This window comes from Theropithecus gelada, chromosome 12 (genome assembly GCF_003255815.1).
Source record: "Theropithecus gelada isolate Dixy chromosome 12, Tgel_1.0, whole genome shotgun sequence".
Classification (NCBI taxonomy): Eukaryota; Metazoa; Chordata; class Mammalia; order Primates; family Cercopithecidae; genus Theropithecus; species Theropithecus gelada.
The window spans coordinates 82952734-82964876 of NC_037680.1; the positions used below are offsets into that span (position 1 = coordinate 82952734).

Here is a 12143-nt window from a genome sequence, read left to right on the forward strand (position 1 = left end):
AAAAAAAAAAAAAAAAAAAAAAAAAAAAAGAGAAACTCCGTCTCTACTAAAAATATAAAATTAGCTGGGAGTAGTGACGCATGCCTGTAATCCCAGCTTCTAAGGAGACTGAGGCAGAAGAATCGCTTGAACCAGGGAGGTGGAGGTTGCAGTGAGCTGAGATCACGCCACTGCATTCCAGCCTGGGCAACAGGAATGATACTCCATCTCAAAAACAAACAAACAAACAAAACCCCAAAAACTATTCAGTGGCATGTTTAGCATTCTTGTCTAAATTGGTAAATGCCTATGTTCTTAACCACCAGGCATTTGGGGCACAAGAATCCTTCTTCAAAAGTCCTTAAACCAGGCTGCGTGCAGTGGCTCACACCTGTAATCCCAGCACTTTGGGAGGCCAAGGCAGGCGGATCACGAGGTCAGGAGATCGAGACGATCCTGGTTAACAGGGTGAAACTCCGTCTCAACTAAAAATACAAAAAAATTAGCCGGGTGAGGTGGCGGGCGCCTGTAGTCCCAGCTACTTGGGAGGCTGAGGCAGGAGAATGGCATAAACGGCATGAAAGGAGGAGCTTGCAGTGAGCTGAGATCGCACCACTGTACTCCAGCCTGGGCGACAGAGTGAGGCTCCGTCTCCAAAAAAAAAAAAAAAAAAAAAAAAAAAAGGCCGGGCGCGGTGGCTCAAGCCTGTAATCCCAGCATTTTGGGAGGCCGAGACGGGCAGATCACGAGGTCAGGAAATCGAGACCATCCTGGCTAACACGGTGAAACCTCGTCTCTACTAAAAAAAAAAAATACAAAAAACTAGCCGGGCGAGGTGGCGGGCGCCTGTAGTCCCAGCTGCTCAGGAGGCTGAGGCAGGAGAATGGCGTGAACACGGGAGGCGGAGCTTGCAGTGAGCTGAGATCCGGCCACTGCACTACAGCCTGGGCGACAGACCGAGACTCCGTCTCAAAAAAAAAAAAAAAAAAGTGCTTAAACCAGGCCAGGTGTGGTGGCTCATGCCTGTAATCCCAGCACTTCAGGAGGCTGAGGTGGGTGGATCACTTGAGCTCAGGAGTTTGAGACCAGCCTGGCAAACACAGTGAAACCCTATCTTTACTAAAAATACAAAAATTAGCCAAGGGTGGTGGCACATGCCTGTAATCCCAGCTACTTGGAGGTTGAGGCAGGAGAATCGCTGGAAACCTGGAGACGCAGGTTGCAGTAAGCCAAGATCACACCACTGCACTCCAGTCTAGGTGACAGAGCAACACTCTGTCTCAAAAAAATAAATAAAAATAAAAATAAATAAATAAATAGTGTTTAAACCAGGAAAGAGCGATGCTGAATTTTAGAGAATAAATCTACATTCCTTTTCTAGAACTGCACCTGTAGCTGAATGAAAAAACAAAACAAAACACAAAATAAACCATTCTTCCCTGCAGAGGAGGATGACTTGATAGGAGGAAGCCCAGAAGGATGCATAGAAAAGAAAGCGACTTTGGTTCTTTCTTAGACTCTTCCTCATCACTCCCGTCTTCTCATCTCCACCTCCAGACCCAGTGGAACAGCCACTTTGTAAGAACAGTTTTTAATTTTGAGCTTTTATCATAGCTTTATTTTAGTACTATATCAGAAGTCCACATTTGCCCAGGGTCTGCTCTGTTCCTTGGGCTGGTTCTGACTCTGTTGTTAAAGTCACTGCAGGATGACTTTACAAGAACCAAATTGCCAGACATAAACCAACTCTCATCCAGCCTCTGGAAGCTGGATTCTGAGGAATAAATGAAGAGAGGACACTCAGGCAAATGCATATTCTTTTTTTGTTTGTTTTTTAGACCGAGTCTTGCTCTGTCTCCCTGGCTGGAGTGCAGTGGCGTGATCTCGGCCCACTGCAACCTCCACCTCCTAGGTTCAAGCAATTTGTCCTGCCTCAGCCTCCCAAGTAGCTGGGACTACAGGCACGCACCACCACACCCAGCTAATTTTTGTATTTTTAGTAAAGACGGGGTTTCACCATATTGGCCAGGCTGGTCTCAATCTCTTGACCTCATGATCCGCCAGCCTCGGCCTCCCAAAGTGCTGGGGTTACAGGCGTGAGCTACTGCGCCCAGCCCAAATGCATATTCTTTACTGCTCCGGAGCTGGTTAAGTCCCCAATGCCCTTTCAGCCTCTCTTGGTGACCTGTAGGACTCCTATGTGAACCTGTAGGATTGCATTTGTCCAAGGGCCTGTCCTTTCCTCTGGGACCCAGTGTGATTGCTTTTAGGTTTTTTCCTTCTAGGTTTTCTAAGGGCAAGGGTACTTCAGATGGTGCAAATCCAGGTGCTCGTTAACACTTCAGGCGCAGGACATGGATGAGAGAAAAGAAAATCAAACACGAAAAGAAAAATTTTAACCCAGTATCTTGCTCTAATCAAAGCCCTCCAACTAAATCCCTTTGTAGGATTCTGGGGATTCCATTCTGTGCTCTGCCTAGCAGTGCTCTTGAATGGAATGGGGTTCATTATGGGAGCAGTGCCCTGTAGAGGTTATGACCCACTGTCACATCTTGTCTCCCCTTTACTCTTTAGTTTCATTTTAAAAATTTCATTGTAATTAAAATTTTTTTTTTGTAGAAATGGGGTCTTGCTATGTTGCCCAGGCTGGTCTAGAACTCCTGGGCTCAAGCAATCCTTCCACCTCAGCCTCTCAAAGTGCTGGGATTACAGGTGTGAGCCACCATGCTCAACCCAGTCTCAGTTTCTTTTTGTAGTTTTACCCTCAAAACTGCCATCACTTTTTTATTAAAACAAATGAGAGCCATTTTCTCTCAATACACTGTTGTGCACAAAGGTTTGTGATCCATCTTCGAACACCTGGACAGCTCGCTCTACACATCCAGAGATTCCAGCCAGTGGAATATTTTCCATGTTGGTTTTCCCCCTTGATCCACCCAAAAGTTCAGATTGTATGATGGAGGGCTGAGATTAGAGTGAGACAGGTGAAGCTGGGTTATGGAAGAGCAGGGTAGGACCTTGTCTTTGTTTAAAAATTTGGTATTTTGTTAATCGTGAATTATTTTCTGTTAATTTTAATTACTGAGGCTTTTGGTACCTGTTAAATTTTGCCTCAATTGCCTTATCCTAGTTCTGACCTGCCATAATGCTTGATCCTGTTTAAGTCTGTGGATATTAGGCAGTCCTGTGTGTTGAAAAAGCATTGGAACTTAGGAAAGATGGTTCTAAAATGTAGTTCTGAATATCACTAGCTATGTAACTTTGGGTGGGTCAGTGGCCCAGTTGGGACCCCAGGTATCAAATGTGGAAAATACAGGTGACATCTAATTCTAAACTTTTATGATTCTGCCCCTGGTGTTTCCTAACTGAGAAGCTCAAAGATAGCAGCACCATATATTCTAGCTCTTGTATTACTCTCCATTCCTCAAACAAGCACCAAATCCAGTCCCTTGGACATTCAAACAACGTCTTCCAGTAAATGGTTTTTTGCACATTGGAACAAAAATATAGATCAAGGTCCAAACCAAAAAGCCTACACAAATTAAAAACATTCTGCAAATGAAAACAAAACCTTCCCAAACAAGACTATTGTACCTCCCTCATTCCTCCCACAGAAAAGAACCAACTGAAATCATTAGTGATTCTGATTCGTTAAAGTATGGCAAAGTCTTACTGCTTCCCCCACCCCGCCCCAGGAAATATTCTATTCCAATATTTCAGGTTTTGAGTGAAGCAGACTTATGTAATCATCCTGTCCTTGGGGATTTCTGTCCATCTAAAGATGCTAGAACCACCCTAATGAGTCACAGTTCATAAAATGTAACATCTGTGAGAGAAGGTTATAAACATCAGCAGTGCCCAGAACAGCTGTAGAATTTTAAAAGAAACAGAATTTCCACTTCCCAACTAGTTCTTCATATTTCAGTTCGCATAACTAGAAAGCAGGGAGAGAGAGCATTAGTGCGTATAGCCCAAACCCCCTTTTCTTTTCTCCTCTTTTTTCCTTGAGAGAGAGAGAGACTGGGTGCAAGGCCTCACACCTGTAATCCCAGCACTTTGGGAGGCCCAGGTGGGCAGATTACTTGAGGCCTGGAGTTCGAGACCAGCCTGGTCAACATGGTAAAACCCCATCTCCACTAAAAATACAAAAAATTAGCTGGGCGTGGTGGCACATGCCTATAATCCCAGCTACTTGGAGGCTGAGGCAGGAGAATTGCTTGAGCCTCAGAGGTGGAGGTTGTAGTGAGTCAAGATTGCACTACTGTACTCCAGCCTGGGCAACAGAGTGAGACTCTCATTTAAAGAAAGAGAGAGAAAGGAGAGAGAGAGAGAGAGAGCGCATGAGTGCGAGCACATGCGCAAGAGTGCCTGGAGGGAAAGAGGCAAAGAAGGAGGGAAGGGAAAAGATCCTGGTTCAGTGGTAAAATACATGACCTTAAAATAGAAAACATATTTTAAGAGCTCTTTTCTTTATTCTTAGCCTATTTTGTATTATGGCTTATTTTTATTTATTTATTTATTTTTTTTGAGATGGAGCCTCTCACTCCATCCCCCAGGCAGAGTGCAGTGGCTCAATTTCAGCTCACTGCAACCTCTGCTTCCCGGGTTCAAGCGATTCTCCTGCCTCACCCTCCCAAGTAGCCAGGACCAGCTGGCACCCGCCACTATGCCTAGCTAATTTTTGTATTTTTAGTAGAGATGGGGTTTTGCCATGTTGGCCAGGCTGGTCTCAGGTGATCCACCTGCCTCAGCCTCCCAAAGTGCTGGGATTATAGGCGTGAGCCATCGTGCCTGGCCCTATGACATCTTTTCCACATACCTATTCTCTAACCAGTGGTAGAAATGAGAGGGCAAGAACCACTTTAGAGAGACCTCTTGACATATTATAAATTGCTTCTGGACATGAAGAATATATACCAATAGCTGTATAGTAAGTCATTTTAATTTACTTAATCTTTCTTTCATAGTTGATATTAATCACCTTGTCCCAGAAACAAAGGTCTTGTACTTGAGGGAAAAAAAAGTGACCTTCTAAAGGCCATTAAGAATGGTGGGTCATAGAAAGGATGGATATAGGCACATATCTGCACTGTCTATGGTCTCAATACTTTAGACAACTCAAAAGCCAAGTACATTTCCAGGTATTCAAATTCAAGAAAGTGGTCACAAAATATCTTGATACTTATACCAGTAATACAATATATCTTCACTGAAAGATAACACAAGCACTTTTCCTTTTTATGTTTCTTTTTTATTTTTATAGAGATGGTTTCTTGCTATGTTGCCCAGGCTGGACTAGAACTCCCGGCCCCAAGAGATCCTCCCTTTCAGCCTTTGGAGTAGCTGGGATTACAGGCACACATCGTCATACCTAATAGACAGTTTATTTCTGACAAGGAACTTGGAAGGAACACGGTAAAAAAACCATCTGATACAAGAAAATTTTGTTTAAGAAATTCCACTTTTAGATAATTTCCTGTATCTTTTGTTCTCATCACAGATTTTCTCTAACAAGGCAAAATCAGACAAAGCATGTTTTCTCCTTTTCTTTTATTGATTGATTGATTGATTGATTATATTTTTTAGCTGAGATGGGGTTTCACCGTGTTAGCCAGGATGGTCTCGATCTCCTGACCTTGTGATCCTCCTGCCTCGGCCTCCCAAAGTGCTGGGATTACAGGCGTGAGCCACTGCACCCGGTCTCTTTCATTTTATTTTTATTATTATTTTTTAGAGGCAAGGCCTCACTCTTTCTCCCATGTTGGAGTGTAGGGGCACAATCACAGCTAACTGCAACCTCAAACTCCTGGACTCAAGGGATCCTCCCACCGTAGCCTCCTGAGTGATTGAGATTATAGGCATCCACCACCACTCCTGGCTAATTTTTTTTTTTGTAGCGATGGGGTTTTACCATGTTGGCCAGTCTGATCTCAAACTTCTGACCTCAAGTGATCCTCCCAAAGTGCTGGGATTATAGGTGTGAGCCACCATGCCTGCTCAACGTTCTCTTGTTAAGCAGCACCTTCACTGAACTTTATGCCAGTTTCCATGCAAAGCAAATAATCTCCAACAGGTTTTCCTAGCAGATAATGTGTCTAGGCAGCAATTGCAGGCCCTGAGTTATTTCCTTAAAATGGATTTCATAATTCTACATTAAAGAGATATGTAATATTGACTAATGGCTTATTTAGTGCCTTTTCACCATAAGAAGGAAGTAAATGTAGTGTACCCCAGCGGGGTCCCAATCAACCACTTTTCATATACATTTCCTTTGAACACACACCATTCACCAAGGGCATCAAAATTAGTGCCCTGTGATGACCTGTTCTGTGATTTAAACATCCTAAATTTCTGCCCAAACACAACCTTTCTCCTTGACCTTGAGCTCAATGTGAGTCAACAATGGGATAAGACAGCTAAAAAAAAAAAAAAAAAAAAGTAACTTTGCCCTTGGGCTGTCTTAATAGAATTGGGGGAGTGTTTATCCAATTCTACTTGAACTGATCAGACAGCACCTAGGGGTACTGTGTTCTTTTCTGGGAATTACAGTTTAAGAGAAACAATGACAAACTGAAATATATCCAGGGGAGAGAGAACCGGATGGAGAGAAACTATATCATGTGAGGAGCATTGAGAAAACTGGTGGAAGCTATTTATACTGGAAAAGAAAGAGCAGGGTAACAATTTTTTCAAATGCCCAAGGGCTGGCATTTGGAAGCGGGAACTGTTCAAAGTGGCCTCAAAAAATTGAGGGACGCTAATGTTAGCTCAATGTAAGACAGAATTTCCTAAAGATTATAGTTGTTAAAAATTTAAAAACTAAATTAAATGAATTATCTATTCAGCACGTACTATGTATTCTACGTCCCTGGAGAGAGAGTAGGACACAGAACTTACGGATCTTTCATTCTACTGTAAAGCTATGTCAGATATTTCTCATACTTGGAGATGTTTAATGACGCAACCATAAAGTGAGGAATTTTAAGCAGGAAATCAGACATTACAGGTGATTGGACTTGTCCATGTCTAAAGTTTAGTCAACGCTGAAACCCTAAGGTTCTGTTAGGTTCTACTAAGTTTTTTGAAGGGATGGGGTGACATGGAGGGTAGGTATATAGAGAGGACGGTATGAAATATATACATATTTTTAATAATCTTTAGGCTGTTTGAAAAGGGGTGGAGTCAGATTGGCTAAAGATCATAGGATCACAGCGTTGGTTTTGTGTGTGTGTTTTTCCCTTTGACGGGTCTCGCTCAGTTGCCCAGACTGGAGTGCAGGGGCGCAATAATGGTTCACTGTGGTTTCAACCTCCTGGGCTCAAGCGATTCTCCTGCTTCAGCCTCCTGGGTAGCTGGGACTGCAGGCACACCAACCCGTTCCGCACTAGCCTGGTTAAAGCTGGATGGCGTCCATAGCTATTCGCCCAGGGCGCCCGCCTCATTCGGGTGGGGATGGGGGAAGTGGGTGGTGGCAGCGGCGGGGGGCGGGGTTTCAACCCACCCAGGTCAGGCGGCCAGTTTTCCTTACTACAAAAGAGGAAAACTCCGCTCCTGTCAATGCCTAGGTCCACATGGCACTGCAGACCTCAGATGCTGCCAGCCCCTCCAAGCCTGTCACCCCTCCATGCACTGCGCTCACTCCAGCGCGTTTCCTTTCCTATCGCAGACACCTCCCAAACTCACCTTCCGCCCTAGTTCTTTCCTGCTACCAGATCGACCTCTTCCCTCCTAGATAACCCTGTTTTGTGCCCCTTTGTAGGCACAAACTTGAGCCTTGCTCCATTTGAAAGAGCCCAGGCTGGGCACGGTGGCTCACTCCTGTAATCCCAGCACTTTGGGAGGTAGAGGCGGGCGGATCATTTGAGGTCAAGAGTTCAAGACCAGCCTGACCAACCTGGTGAAATCCCGTCTCTTTTAAAACTACAAAAAAAAAAAAAAAAAAAAATTAGCCAGGCCTAGTGGCGCATGCCTGTAATCCCAGCTACTGGGGAGGCAGAGGCAGGAGAAATGATTGAACCCGGGAGGTAGAGGTTTGTAGTGAGCCGAGATCGCGCCCTTGCACTCCAGCCTGGGCGATAAGCGCGAGACTCCGTCTCAAAAAAAAAAAAAAAAAAAAAAAAAAAAAGCGCAACGCGGGTGTCTTGCACTAATTACAAATCGTATCCACAACCCACTCCCCAACTTCCACTTCCAGGGGAGGATTGGGGGCTGGAGATTGCATTAATCTCCAATGGCCAGTGGTTTAATCAATCATGACTAAGCAATGAGCCTCCGTAAAAACCAGAGCTTCCGGTTTGGTGAACACACCAAGGTCCTGGAAATGGTGGCGCGCCCAAAGGGCATGGAAGCTCCGCGCCCCTTCTCACAGACCTTGTCCCGTGCATCACTTCCATCTGGCTCTTCTTGAGTTCTGGCCCTTGTAGTAAACCTGCAGTCTTGTAAGTACGCCATTTTCCCAAGTTCTCTGACCTGATCTAGCAAAGTAATGAATGTGAGGGGCGGTCGTGGGAAGCCTGATTTGTATTGTATTTTAGAAGAACAGGTAACAACCTGGACTTGCAATTGGCTTCTGAAGTGGGGGTAGTCTTGTGTAAAGAAGCCCTTGATCTACGTGGGTCTGTGCCATCTCCAGACAGAAAAGGTCAGAACTGAGTTAATTTTTAGGACACCAGTTTATGTCCAAGCCCGGCAAGGTGGCTCATGCCCGGAATCCCAGCCAGGCGAGAGGATCGCATGAGGCCAGGAGTTGGAGACTGATTTGGGCAACATAGCAAGACCCAGTCTCTAAAAAACATTTTTTTTTTTTTTTTTGAGACGGAGTCTCGCTCTGTCGCCCAGACTTGAGTGCAGTGGCGCGATCTCGGCTCACTGCAAGCTCCGCCTCCCGGGTTCACGCCATTCTCCTGCCTCAGCCTCCGGAGTAGCTGGGACTACAGGCGCCCGCCACCACGCCCGGCTAATTTCTTTTTGTATTTTTAGTAGAGACGGGGTTTCACCGTGTTAGCCAGGATGGTCTCCATCTCCTGACCTCGTGATCCGCCCGCCTCGGCCTCCCAAAGTGCTGGGATTACAGGCTTGAGCCACCGCGCCCGGCTAAAAAACATTTTTAAGAAAAAATATTTTGAGACTAAATGTCGCTGTATTACCTAGGCTGGAGTGCAGTGGCAGGATCTCGGCTCACTGCTACCTCTGTTTCTTGGGCTCAAGCAATCTGCCCACCTCAGCCTCCTGAATAACTAGGACTACAGGCATAAGCCACCTGTGTGGCTAATTTTTTTTTTTTTTTTTTTTCTTTGAGATGGGGTATCACCCAGGCTGGAGTGCAGTGGCATGATCACGGCTCACTGCAGACTCGACCTCCCCAGACTCAGGTGATCCTCCTACTTCAGTTTTTGCATTTTTGTAGAAACAGGGTTTCGCCATGTTGCCCAGGCTGATCTTGAGCTTTTGGGCTCAAGTGATCTGCCCACCTTGGCCTCCCAAAGTGTTGGGATTATGGGCATGAGCCACCAACCTGGGCCCAAAACATTTTTTTTAGGTTAGCTGGATGTGATCGTGCATACCTACAGTCTCAGTCACTTGGGAAGCTGAGGCAGAAGGATCACTTCAGCCTAGGAGTTTGAGGCTGTAGTGAGTTATGATCCTACCACTGTACTCCAGACTAGGCAGACCAGTCCAGACCTCACAGTCTCTAAAGGAAAAAAAAAAAAAAAAGATGGGCACAGTGGCTCAGGCTTGTAATCCCAGCAGTTTGGGAGGCTGGGGGGTGGGAGGATCACTTGAGGCCAGGAGTTTGAGACCAGCCTGGGCAACATGGTGAAATCTTGTCTCCACAAAAAATTAGCCAGGTGTGGTGGTACACACCTGTAGTCTCAGCTGCTTCGGGAACTAAGGCAGGAGAATTGCTTGAACTAGGAAGTCGAAGCTGCAATGAGTGGAGATTGTACCACTGCACTCCAGCCTGGGTGACAGAGAGACCCTGAATAATAATTAAAAAAAAAAAAAAAAAAAAAAGAAGTAGTAAAGAATTGCTTGGTGTGGGAAAAACTCTCTAACCTGGTGGCAGAAGTATTGAGAATATTTTGAGTGTAGAAAAAAGTTTGTTTATCCCATCGTATACTCAGGATATATAAACTATTACTCTAATTTTCTTTTCTATTTCGAGTCCCTTCCAATTTCCTATCTTCCTTCTATTTCTAGTGTCCTTCTAGTTCCTATGTTCTTTTTCTTTTTTCTAGAGACAGGATCTTGCTCGGTTGCCCAGGCTAGAATAGAATATAGTGGCTTGATCATACTTAATTGCAGCCTCAACTCCTGGGCTCAAGTGATCTTGCCTCATCCTCCCAAGTAGCTGGGACTCCAGGCATGTGCCACCAAGCCCAGCTTAGTTCCTGTTTTCTTATTTGTAGATACTGCTTTGCATGTTTTTCTCAGCCCAGCATAGATACTAAATCAAGTACATTGATCAAGCTTACCATATAAATGTTTTGGTATAATAAGTTCCTGTTCCTTCATCGATGATCTAGGGAACTGGGGAAGAAACCATGACTAAACCGTTCTAGGTTTATTGTGAATGACAAAAGATAATATATGTTAGGGCACAGCACAGTGTCTGGATCATAGTAAGAGCTCAATAAATGTGCAATATCATTGTTATGACTTTACTTGATTCTTTCATTAGAGTGTATTATGAAATATTTCACATGACTTACATGACTTTGCTGAAACATAGCAAATTCTTGGGTTTCTAGCTAATTTAATGATCAATGGTTCTAATCAGAGAACTTATTCGTGGTTACTTTTTTTTTTTTTTTTTTGAGACAGAGTCTCGCTCTGTCGCCCAGGCCAGAGTGCAGTGGCATGATCTCGGCTCACTACAACTTCCGCCTCCAGGGTTCAAGCAATTCCTCTGCCCTCAGCCTCCTGAGTAGTGGGCATTACAGGCGTGAGCCACTGCGCCCAGTTTGTGGTTACTTTTGATGGCATTTTGGATCTGGGTTTCATCCTACGAGAAAACATCAACTGAAAGACTGCTGTGAGCCACAAAATAATGGTTTCCTGCTGTTACAGTAAAGCTACACTATGTTTATTCCATCCTTGACAAAGTGGCACATTCTGATCTTGTGATAATGTTCCACCAAAGGAGTTTATTTATTTTGCAGCAAAAGATTTGCATAGATTAGTTCATTTCTTGTGATGAATATCAGTACAACATAACCAGGCTACTTGCTATGATCTCACTGACCTCCTATAATCCAGCTGGCTCAAAGAAGCAATCAGTTGTTTGCCTTAGCAAGAGATACATTTTGTTTACTCTCTTAAGTTTGATGAATATATCATTTACTGATTGCTTGAGAAAAAAGTAAAAAGAAGTGGTCATCATGTGGGAAATTAGTAAACAGCATCCAGTGATTCTGAGCAGACTGCATTTACCATACCTAGAAAATAGGTCTTTATTTTCAAAAATCAATATTTTATTTATTTAAGGCTGAAAGATGTGTGAATATTCTTGTAAATGTTCAAATAACAAGTTAAAATAGCTAAGCTTTTTTTTTTAACTTACTTCATTTTGGGAAATCTAACATATTTCTGAGGAAGTCTCAAAATATGACTTTTTTTCTGTTTTTGGAAACAGAGTCTGTCTCCAGGCTAGAGAGCACTAGCACAATCATAGCTCACTGCAGCCTCGAATTCCTGGGCTCAAGTGGTCCTCCCACCTCAGCCTTCCCAGTAGCTGGGACTACAGGTGTGCACCACCACACGCAGCTAATTTTTTTTTTTTTAAATTTGGGGTAGAGACGGGGGTCTTACTATGCTGCTCAGTCTGGTCTTGAACGCCTGGACTCAAGTGATCTTCTTGCCTTGGCCTCCCAAAGTGGTGGGATTTTAGGTGTGAGGTGAAAATGCCACTTTCACACAGTGTTTGGTGTATTATTATTATTATTATTGTTTTTTGAGACAGAGTTTCGCTCTTGTTGCCCAGGCTGGAGTGCAATGGCGCGATTTTGGCTTACCGCAACCTCTGCCTCCCAGGTTCAAGCGATTCTCCTGCCTCAGCCTCCCTAGTAACTGGGATTACAGGCATATGCCACCACGCCCAGCTAATTTTGTATTTTCAGTAGAGGCGGGGTTTCTCCATGTTGGTCAGGCTGGTCTCGAACTCC

At 44.3% G+C, this 12143-nt stretch overlaps 1 protein-coding gene across 7 annotated transcripts in view; it reads right to left on the reverse strand.

The window, feature by feature from the left end:
- The window catches only part of GPR1 (G protein-coupled receptor 1), a 49816-nt gene that overhangs the window by 21331 nt on the left and 16342 nt on the right, over positions 1-12143 (reverse strand). The window contains exon 2 of one of the 7 annotated variants that reach the window (XM_025404732.1): positions 10455-10509. The exons of the other annotated variants lie outside the window; for them this stretch is intronic. The gene's annotated coding sequence lies outside the window, so the exon portion shown is untranslated. The remainder of the gene's footprint in view (positions 1-10454; positions 10510-12143) is intronic. 7 annotated transcript variants of the gene reach the window in all.